At 49.2% G+C, this 10,792-nt stretch overlaps 1 non-coding gene across 1 annotated transcript; it reads left to right on the forward strand.

Annotated features, from left to right (window-relative positions):
* The first annotated feature begins 9,999 nt into the window (after nt 1–9,999).
* On the forward strand, nt 10,000–10,106 carry LOC119467812. The gene has a single exon (XR_005196432.1). It is a non-coding gene; the product is annotated as a U6 spliceosomal RNA (small nuclear RNA).
* The last annotated feature ends 686 nt before the right edge of the window (nt 10,107–10,792 follow it).

Consider the following 10,792-nt stretch of genomic DNA (forward strand, 5'->3'; position numbering starts at 1 on the left):
TTTTTTGTTCACATAAGAAGTCCAAAAGCAGGCATTTGCTTGCATTGGCTCAGTGATATCAAGTCTCCAGGCCTTTCTTGGCTCTTCCCTGCCATCCTCAACATAATAAATTTCCATCCATAGGCTTGTAGCCTCATGGTTATTGAATAGCTGCAGCAGCTCCACTTTCAAAGACTGGAAGCAGAGGGAAGGAGGTATACCAGAGAACTCTTTTTTCTAACATAATTGTATTTCATCAGCAGCAACATTTCTTTCCCAGAACACTTTCAGCAGACTTTCTGCTACATTTTATTAGCCAGAACCAAGTATTATTTTTTTTTAATGAACACTACAGAAGAGACAAACTAGTCAGCGATTATATGTGTATAATGATAAGTAATATTTGTGGAATGTCTTGTAAGCCACACTGGTGCTATGAAGTCTGCTGATTCTTACATCAATCCTGGGAGAGACACAGAGCGATTGTTCAGATGAAAGCATTGGGGCTCAGTCGAGGGACTTGACCAGAAACACATGGTCAGTCCCCCTCCAGCCAGAGGTCCTCATCTCACCCCTGGGTGCTTGCATCACCAGGTCTCTGCTGGGTTTGGGAGAGTGGGACAACCCTGAGCCCTAAATGCAGTCGGCTCCCAAGGGGACATGGCAGCACATGAGAGTTTGCTCTCTGAGGTGCTTGCTTGAAGACTCAAAATGTTGATAGTGTCTCTCTGACGTTTTCCTGTGGCTCTCCCTGGGATTCAAAGTCACATGGTAGGAAGGAGACCAGCCAGGAAGAAAGAAGCCTTCTTCTCATGGTGAAGTCAGAATCTCACAGTGGCGCCTTTGGGGTCCTTACTTGCCAGGATATAAAAACAGGTATAGAAAATCACGTCTGCTGATGGAACGATGATCTCATTTCCAGAGGACTTTGGAAATGTTGATTTTAAATGTTTTTGAGTAACCCTCCACAACCCCTGGCACCCCACCTGGGCAAAAAGTAGTGTGCTTAACATCTAGGATAAATGAATGAACATTAAAACCACAGATTCTCATGTTATTTTGAAGGCACCCAAAAGAGGCAGGCTGCCAATCACATGTGACACCCTAGTCGGCTCCCCCCACCTCCCAGCATGCAGCGTGTGCCCGTCACGACAGGGTGCTGTCCTTCAGTCCTCGGCTTATTTCACTCTCCTCACCTCTCTTGCTGCCTTTTGTATTTGGGCTCTGTGGTTGTTGGTTGCCTGTTGCTGGGCTGGTTGAAAGTAGAGACAGACCTGCTGGCTCAAGACCATCCTATGAAAATCAGGACGGGAAGGGAGCCCGGAGACGCACCAGCACGGGGCTCTGCATCCCTGGGTTATGCCAGTGGAAACAAGAGTCATGTACCCTGTGCTGGAGAACGTGTAAAGTTGACACCGTTTACCAGATGTTCCAGTGTTTTATGAGCTTTACAAGGCTTTCTGTTAAGTAACACTTACTTTAAAAAAGTAGAGCTTGCCTGCTCTGAGTGGAAAGTTTTTGTCTTTTGTTTTTTTAAAAAATCTTTTGGGTGAACTCTGAGGCACCTGTTTGCACAGCAGAGCTCTGGACTGTGAGGGGCCGCTTGTGGTGAGTGACAGGCAGGGGAGAGATATGTGGCAGGCAACCTGGTACAGATTTTAAAAGGCCAGAGACCAGAGGCCCAGGCTCCTGGATGCAGAAACACACATGCAAACAGTGACCCAGATGTGCCCCCTGTTGCTTTAATACAATAAATATGTTCCCGAAATGTTGAGTACAAATCACGTGTTTTTGTAGCCCCAAATATTAATAGGCTATTCCTTCCTTGTGCAAGGAATTGTAGAAACAAAAAGTTACCATCGAATTCATTTTTAGTGTACTTCAGACTTTTCAAAAGATAGATTTGATTAACATGCCATCCATCTCCCTCGCATGCTCTAGAGTGTAGCATATTACAAAGTGGCCATTTATCATCTTTGGTGTCTTGAAGATGTCATTCAAGATGGTGAAAAAGTGGCATACATGGACAGGCATGAAAAGTTCAGTGCAGAGCACAGCAGAGCCACTCAGTTGAAGGTCGGGAAGATAAAGATCTCAAATAATTTGTTGAGAGAAAGTCAGGAAGGGGGCGGTTGCTCTATGGGAGAGAGAAGAGCTCTGTTCAGTAGAGTTGAGGGAGGCCATCAAGAAGGCTGCACACAACCCTGCTTCATACCATGCTCTCCAAATCACTGCCGCATGCAGAAAATGGGGCAATGGGTGTGTCGAAATCCACACAGACCCTGTCACCTTATTATCCAACTTAGTTTGGGGAGGAGGAGGAGGAGACTCTGTTTGTCCTGAAAGTATATTTTGAGTGCAGCTCAGTTATGGCCCAGCAACCGACCAACAATTTTTATAATTACAGCAGCACATCAGTTTCTATGGGTTAGAGGTCTTCTGACTCCGTAATTACATGTGTGGATCTCCATCCTCGTCTCTACCAGGGTCTAAAATCAATGCCTCCAGTGGAAGCAGGGCTTTCACTGGGCTCCACTGCATCCAGAGGGAGCAGAAAGGAGCTTAGTGTGGAAGGACGCACCTCAGGTAACCCTGGCTACCTGGAGCAGGAGCGCTGAAGAGGGCAGGGTGGGATATGAGAAAAAAAGATAATGAAAGAGGAAAACGTGTGCATGGTATTAAAAGACAATATGCGTGATATCCCATTCATGTAGAAAATGTATCTGTGTTCACATATATAAGCAGATGGATGAAAGGACAGTTATCAAAATATTCGTGGTGATTAGCAGGTTAGGGCTTTAGGTTAGTTTTCATTTTTCAAAGTATTTTCTGGAGTTTGAATTTTTTTTACACTGTTTATTATTTTAAAATCAGAAAACAGTAAAGGGACTTTCAATACAAAAATAAAAATAGTAAAAAAGCACAAATATAACTCCCTGCATTTCAGAGCTCAGGGTGTTTCTCTTCTTCTCTCCTCATGAACCTGACTGCATACTGGAAATGAGGCCTCCAGGAGAAATAAAAGAGATAAAAGACGTGGATCACTGATGCCATGGTTGGGAGTGTGATATCTTTCTGGAAAACCAGTTGTTGGTTACTAGGTGGATATCTCAGAGCATCAAGCACCATCTTTGTGGAAACTAAGCTTGCAGAGGCCCCTGTGATCAGAAGGATCATAGTTTTGCTTTCCAATGGATAACTACCAAGAAGGGACTTTCCAATGGATAACTACCAAGAAGGGACTTATTGTCAAATAAAGTTAGATTTGTTAACTTCCTGCAGCGAGGGAGAACATACCCCAAAGACCCATCTCAGGAGGATGAAATGGGAAGGGGCTTTTTAGAAGCTTTGAACTCATGCTGAATGATTTTAAGAAGGGACTAGGTGAAATGTGGGCCTGCTCCGAATTGCATGCCAATATGAAGGGGGAGCAGGTTGGGTATCTCAGCAGCATCTGAGGCAGGATGAGAGAGACAAAGCTGGCGAAGTCATGGGCAAGGCAGTCTCTGAAAAGAAGGGGAATTGTTTGTCACTTTGCAGCATGGTATGGCTTTGGGAGAAGCGCTGATTTCTGTTGGCCTTGCCTCGGGCCCTGTTGAGTCTTTCAGGGATGCTTCTGATAATCAGTGGGGCTGATTTTTGTTTTCCCTCCCTGGGGCCCGAGCTAGCTGTCATTGCTGGAGAAGTGGTTAGTGGCGATGAGGCTGATGGAGGCTGCTGCGTCCACAGTGCCGGCTGGGAAGGGTCAGGGTGGAATGAATGCATGGAGCTTTGGCTACCGCCCAGGACTATCCTTCGTGGTGTTTTCAGGCACTGGAAGCTTTGGGGGTGAGGAGAAAACTGCTCATCAGGTTTCACAGGGCAGGTCCTATACCCACTGACATACAGGCTTCTGGGGACAGATGCCCATCAAACCAACAGAAAAAGCCTCCAGGCCTCCTGATAGGTCTTCCAGCCCCACCCGCGCTGTGCAGAGGCTGGGAAACTCCTCAGAAATCCTGCCTGACTTCCTCTGATTCACTTCCTTTTCTCCACACCTGTTTTCTATGAAGAGGGGAAAATCATACCAACTTCGCTAAGTAAGGCCAGGATGGCTTGAGGGGCAGATGATATTCTCCAAGAACTTTTAATTTCAAAGAGAAAGAAGATGCAGAAATGTGTGAGTCTTCATGTGGGGTAAGCTCTCATTCTGTAGCCAGAAACACACAGTGGCCTCACTGATGATGGTGCCCGCCTTCCTCACGTCCTTGTGGAGTTACAGTGATGGTTGCCGCCGACTTTTCTTCCCTCCCTTTGCTTACCCTCAATGACAACCTCTTTAGAATGATATCCCTGAATCGTGGCTTCTTCCTGTCTCAGACACGCCTCTTTTTCTCCTGTTCCTGTGGCATCCGCCCCTAAATTTGTCCTGGCCTCTTTTTCCCAGTAGGAAGGTGGAGGGCAAGAGGCAGAAGGGCCCAGCATGGAAGATCTCTGAGTCTTGGTGTTCTGACTCAGGCCCTGAGGCTACCTCTGTGGCTGCCCAAAGTGACAGGCCCCGCCTCTGCCTTAGTGGCTGGCCTGGACTCACTTTGTCGGCAGAGGGTCAGGACTGGCCCTGTAGTCTGCTCATAGGACCTGGCTGTCACCCATGGGCAATTCATCCTGACCGCGTCTGCAACTATGTGTATGGAAAACAACAGCAGTCGCTTTAACAGCACAAGCAACAAACACGCACCAAACGGGGCGGTCCCTCTGCTGCCAGGTGGTGGGAAGCAGATACGGGAAGGAGGACACGTTTTCATGTGATATTGAATGAGATGACCAGTGGTTATTTTGGGCCAGTCTCCAGCAAGCACTTGGAGCGCGCCTCAGAAACTGCAGATGAAGCCCCGGGCTGACTTTATTGGGTGATCTCAGCACTGCCAAATATTTGTAGTGTAAAGAAATCATAAAACGTGCTGGTGGTCCGGGAGCTGGATGGGGTACACTCTGTGCATATTTGAGATGACTGTGATTTGGTGACAGGCCTGTTTGATCCCCTCACCTAGAAAGAAGTTAGGATCTACCACAGAAATAAATTAAACGGAGATGGCCCGGCATCCATTTCCTCTGCCCGTCGTCCTTTTCCCTGCTTATCTGGAGAGACCAGCATTTTCTTCTTTTCGGCCTCCAGGTCCGATTTGTACTGAATTATCACAGTTGGGATTTCTCTCCTGTGCTGGAAGCCTGAACTGGCTTCCTTGCCACCCGCCTGCTGGAGGAATAGAGCCCCCTGTTAGTGACCATCTTTGTCATTTGTCTAGCCTTAGCCATGTGCAGGAGAAGGCTGATCAGTTTGCTTTAATTAAGCTTCAGAAGAGAACCCAAGCCTCCATCTGATCTCCTGTTTGCTCCTTAATTCCCTGTCCACGGTCCCTGCTGTATGAAGGTGGGAAACGGAGCCTGCGGTCAGATGGAGGGCGGGACCCTCACGGCCTGGGTGAGCCTTGGCTTGAGAATGAGTTTCTCTGAACTCCCTCCATGGGAACTTCTCTCGACTGTTCTCTGATTTCCACAGGGAGCTAATTGCCAATGACCTTTTTTTAAAAAAATCCTCTTGGGTGTCTCTCAGTGCAGGGAGAAGGGGTGGTGGGGAGGGGGAGCTGTGGCTGACACTGATGACCCCTCTGTCTCAGAGTGTCTAGCAGGGGGTCAGTTTCAGCAGACCCCGTGGAAAGCCCTCAGTGAGGCCTGGTGAAAATAGGCCCCCCATACTTTTGCAGAATTTTCCTCCTAAAACTAACATGGGGGCCGCAGCAGCAGCTTTTTGTCCCAAGTAATCACCGGAGGAATTTTTTTTTCAAACCAGCTTCTGTGCTTCTCAGAAAGAACATTTGTAACCATGCGTTCTTTCTGTGGCCTTCGATTAATAAACAGGAACCCACCTTTCTAGACCGATGGGGAAACAATTTTTTTTCTGTTTGCTGCTCCTGTGTGTAGGGTGCATGAATGGGGGCTTTGAGAGCTTGCCCTTTCGTGGCCAGATATCAAAGTGCTGCTCACACATACAGATTGACCGCCTCAAGGTGCGGCCGGGCCGCCGCCCGCGGGGCCGCCCACTGCGCTTCCACGCTGGCCGCCTGGCCGGGCCGCAGGGCCAGACTGGTGATGACCCAGTTTTCTTCCCTGGGATGAGCGCCGACCCACCAGGAAGAAGAGGGAGACCACCAGCAGCCATTCTCCACCGAGTCTGAAAATAACCGTATTTACATTGACTTGTACGGGCTCTTTTTTGTGGCCTTCCTCTCCCATTCATATCCCTCTGGGAAGGGAAAGTTCATTTTTAAAGATTTTCTGGCCTCATGTTCTTCCCTTTTTTTTTTCCCTCCTCTCCTCTCTCCTCCTATCTCCCCTCCCCTCCTTTCCCCTCTCCTCCCCTTCTCTCCCCCCACCTCTCCCCTTCTCTTCTCTATTCCCTCCTCTCTCCCGTCCCTTCCCCTGCCCTACCCATCTTTCTCCTCTCCCCTCCCCTTTTCTCTCCCCTCCTCTTCCCCTCCCTCCTCTTTTCCCCTTCTCCGTCCCTTCCTCTTTCTCCTCCCCTCCCCTCCTCTCTCCCCTCCCTTTCTCCCTCCCCTCTGCATCCTCCCCTTCTCTCTCCCCCTTTCCCCTCCTCTCTGTCCCCTCTCCTTTCTCCCCCTCCTCTCCTCTCCCCTCCCCTCCTCTCCCCTCCCCTCCTCTGCTCTTCCCTTCCCTCCTCTCCTCTCCCTTCGCTTCCCCTGCCCTCCCCTTCCCTCCTCTCCTCTCCCCTCCTTTCTCCTTTCTTTTGTCCTCCCTTCCCCCGCTTCTCTGTATCTGCCCTCCTCTGTTGTCCTTGGATACTGTGTCCTTTCTCTCCTACATCACAGACTGCGATTCTCCAAGAGTCTTCTTCCTTGTGCTGCCTCAGGCACTGAGCTGTGACAGTTTTGCTGGGACTTCAGGGAAAGAGAGCAGACAGCATCGGGCTGGGGAGTAGAGATCACAGCCAGGTCCCTCCAGACCTAAAGGGATGTGAAGGGCTGGGACTCTGTCTAGGGTTCCTGAAGCCCGAGATTGGGCTGGTGAAGGTGTGAGTGACAGCCAGGAAGATAAAGGACAGCAGCGTAGTAACCGGAAGTGCACATCCTGAGCATTTTGCTAGTACTGGGTCCTCTGGAGGCCTCTGCTGCCTGGGAAAAGCACCTCCTGACCTTTGGCTTCAATTTGATTATGCTGGGAACCAGCTTCAGAGTGCCTGGAAGCAGCAGCACTGTCCAGGCCGGTTGACTCGGAGAGGGATGAAGAGGCAGGAGTGCCCCCATTCTGTTCTCTCCTCCTCTCTCGTCTTTTCCCCCCAGTCCCCCCACCCCTGTTCAGAAGATAGAGTTATGGTCATCTGAGCTAAAACCTTGACAGACTAAAAGTAACACTTGCTCTGCCATAGTCTTCCAGAGCGTCTCGAGAAGGGCTTTGCAGAGGTGAGGGGTGAGGAGACTCTCAGGCATAGTCAGGGCGGGGTCTGTGGCAAGAGAGGGGCTTAGGCTGTCTTTGCTGTGATTCACGCTGTTGGTCTGAGGTGAGGCAGCTCAGGGGGCTCTCACCATGACATCTGCCGCTGGGATCGAATGAGGTGGGAGCTTTGGGTCTCCTGTCCCCACATGAGTTGGCAGACAAGGATTGTGGGATGGATCTTCATAGGGAAGAAATGCTGAGTGGCAGGATGGGAAGTTTTAGGAAAGAGTGGAGGGATTAGTACTCAGCTCTCTTGCACTCCCTCCCCCAGAGCCCTCAGAGGCCCCTGGGAGACACGCTGTGGGTGGGGTGGGAGCCCTCCAGCTCATGCTATAGACGAACACAATGAGGCTCCCAGTTGCAGCATGACTTGCACCTTCAGAGTGTCAGTGGCCCCCAAGCTGTGCTTTCCCAACTGCACCCCCCCACCCTCGTGCCCTTGCAGAGGAAGAAATATGGGTGGGCCTGCAGTGCTGGTTGTGATTCTTAGCAGCCCTGAGGGTTGTCCAGGGGATATCACCTGCCCGAATCTCACATAATTCTTACCTCTCTTCATAGGGACAATGTCAACGGGAAATGAGAGGAAATGACGGGAGTGTACACTGGTTGCACAGGGCTGCTGCGAATGGCTAGAGGCTTAAACCTCCTTTCGGAAACATACGCTGTTTCTCAAAGCTTCCATGCTGAGGGTGCCCTGTGGGAATACCCCAGCCTGTCCTTGGCTCAGCCTGGACAGTCTTCCTTCTCCTCCCTGATGCTCTCAGGCATCACCAACACTCTCAGGAAGCAAGAAGACCCCCCTCTCCTTCCCCTGATTTGAAGGAAACAACATTGGCCCATGGACACATGTCTGAGCCACAGTGCAGTTTGGAGACTTCTTGATAAGGGCCCTGTCCCATGGACCACCAAGCTGAATCCCCAGGGAGCCAGGAGGTGAGAGTCAATTACTGAGGAGCTTGAAAGGAGTGAGAGCAGGTCCAAGAAAGCAGGCAGCAGGAGGGGAAGGGCTGCAATTAAGTAGTCACAGGCCAAGGTGCTGGGTCTATAGTTTTTAGTCTTTGAAATACTTTTGTTGTGCTAAGGCAGGTGCTGCTGGGGGTGAACAACTGAGGAGTGTGGGTTTTTACGAGGGGCCTTAATATGAGAAGAGTAGCTTTAGATATCTCTTTGTTAGTCCGTGGCTGAAACACCCCAGAGTAAAGTTTCAGAGCAGAGCAAGTCCTCTACTGTCAAAGGGACAGTAGAAGGTTCTGGAAGATAAGGCCTATTCTGCTTTTCTGGCTTGAAGGAGGGAAGAGGTGCTGGTCTCTGTGAAGCGGCAGCCTGCCCAGGATCTTGTGCTGGGCACTGTTTGTAATTCCAGAGTGGAGCCAACCTTGGAGGAGCTGGCATCTCCTATAGGATTGGTCAAGGGGATGTTTGTGTCGCCTTTCAAAATATTCCTTAGAAAAGGGGAGTCTCAAGTAAATTTGGAAAACTCTACGCTCTGCCTCTCTCTCGGATGTCTGTCATGCTCCTTATCATGTTAAGGCCCTCCGAATTCCTGTGGGAAGGAAACCATTTAACTTTGTTCAGCTCAGAACATTCTAACCTTAGTCTATCATGGAACGGAATTTACATAGAGCCTAGGAAACAACTCCTAGGAAACCCCCTTTTTAAAGTCAAATACGTCTCTGGTTTGGTTTTTGTTTCTGCAGGGGTGAGTAAAACACTTAGGGAGGGGCCATGTTACTGTTTAAGACACAGTCCCTACTCTCCTCTTGTTGAAGAGGCAACACACAGCTCCCCACACCCCAGGAAGGTATGGGGAGAGATTGGTTACAAGATCCAAAATGTCAGCAAGACAAGAGAAGGAAGTTCTAGTGTTCTGTACCACTGTAGTTAACAATCATATAGTTTCAAACAGCTAGGGGGAGGATATTGAATATTCCCAACACACAGAAGTGGTAAATATTTGGGAAGATGGATATGCTAATTGCTGTGATCTGGTCAATATACATTGTACATCACCATGTGCCCCACGAATGTATATAATTATTGTGTATCAATTAAAAAATAAAATTAAGGCCCAGCGCAGTGGCTCATGCCTGTAATCCCAGCACTTTGGAAGTCCAAGGCTGGTGGATCACGAGGTCAGGAGGTCGAGACCATCCTGGCTAACATGGTGAAACCCCGTCTCTCCTAAAAATACAAAAATTAGCTGGGTGTGATGGCAGGCACCTGTAGTCCCAGCTACTCGGGAGGCTGAGGCAGGAGAATTGCTTGAACCTGGGAGACAGAGGTTGCAGTGAGCTGAGATCGCACCACCGCACTCCAGCCTGGCGACACAGTGAGACTCCATATTAAACAAACAAACAAAAAATTAAATTTAAAAAAGAAGAGAGTAGGTTGCTGGGAGTAAGGAGCTGGGGCAGGCCGAGGCTGGGAGTGCAGACCAGCAGGAGAAGAGGGAAAAAGAGTGAACGCTGGGGCTGGGGAGAAGCCCTTGAGGAAGCGTAAGGAAGGAATGAGAGACAAAGAGGACCCAGGGTGCTTGCTTTGGCAGCACATATACTAAAATTGGAAGGATGCAGAGAAGATTAGTATGGTCTTTATGCAAGAATGACATGCAAATGTGTGAAGCCTTCCATCATTTTTAGTGGGGCGGGGAGGGGTGGGGAAAATGAGGATGGTTAATGGGTACCAAAAGAAAAAATAGAAAGAATGAATAAGACCTGGTATTTGATAGCACAACAGGGTGACTACAGTCAATAATAATTTAATTGTACATTTAAAAATCACTAAAAGTACATGATTGGATTGCATGTGACACAAAGGATAAATGTGTGTGGGGGGTACCCCATTTCCCATGACATGAGTATTATGTATCACATTCTTCTATCAAAGTATTTCATGTAACCCATAAATATACATACCTACTATGTACACACAAAAGTGAAAGATTACAAATTAGAAAAAAAAAAAAAAAAGAGCTCAGGGGCTGGAAGAAGTCTGCCTAGCTCTGTCTCCAGGCTCAGGCGCACATTAGCCCTCCCTCACTGGGTTCTTCTAGTCTATGGGGAGCAGAGAAGTGGGGCCCTGAGTGAGAATTCTCGGGTGAGGGTGGTGTGGGGGTGGCAGTAGCTGTCTGGTCCCCGTGCAGGGCCAGACAGTGAAGGGTCAGTGCTCCCTCCTCCTTTGGGGACACTCTGTTCCTTGCAGTGATTCCAGGGAGGTGCGGGAGGGGGGGTTCTCTCGTCTGTCCAGGGTCCATTAGAGGACAGAGGGCAGAGGGAATGTGACTCTGGACCCGAATTTGTAACTGGCTAAAGTCTGGCTGCTT

Source organism: Cebus imitator, unplaced genomic scaffold (genome assembly GCF_001604975.1).
Source record: "Cebus imitator isolate Cc_AM_T3 unplaced genomic scaffold, Cebus_imitator-1.0 Scaffold334, whole genome shotgun sequence".
NCBI lineage: Eukaryota > Metazoa > Chordata > Mammalia > Primates > Cebidae > Cebus > Cebus imitator.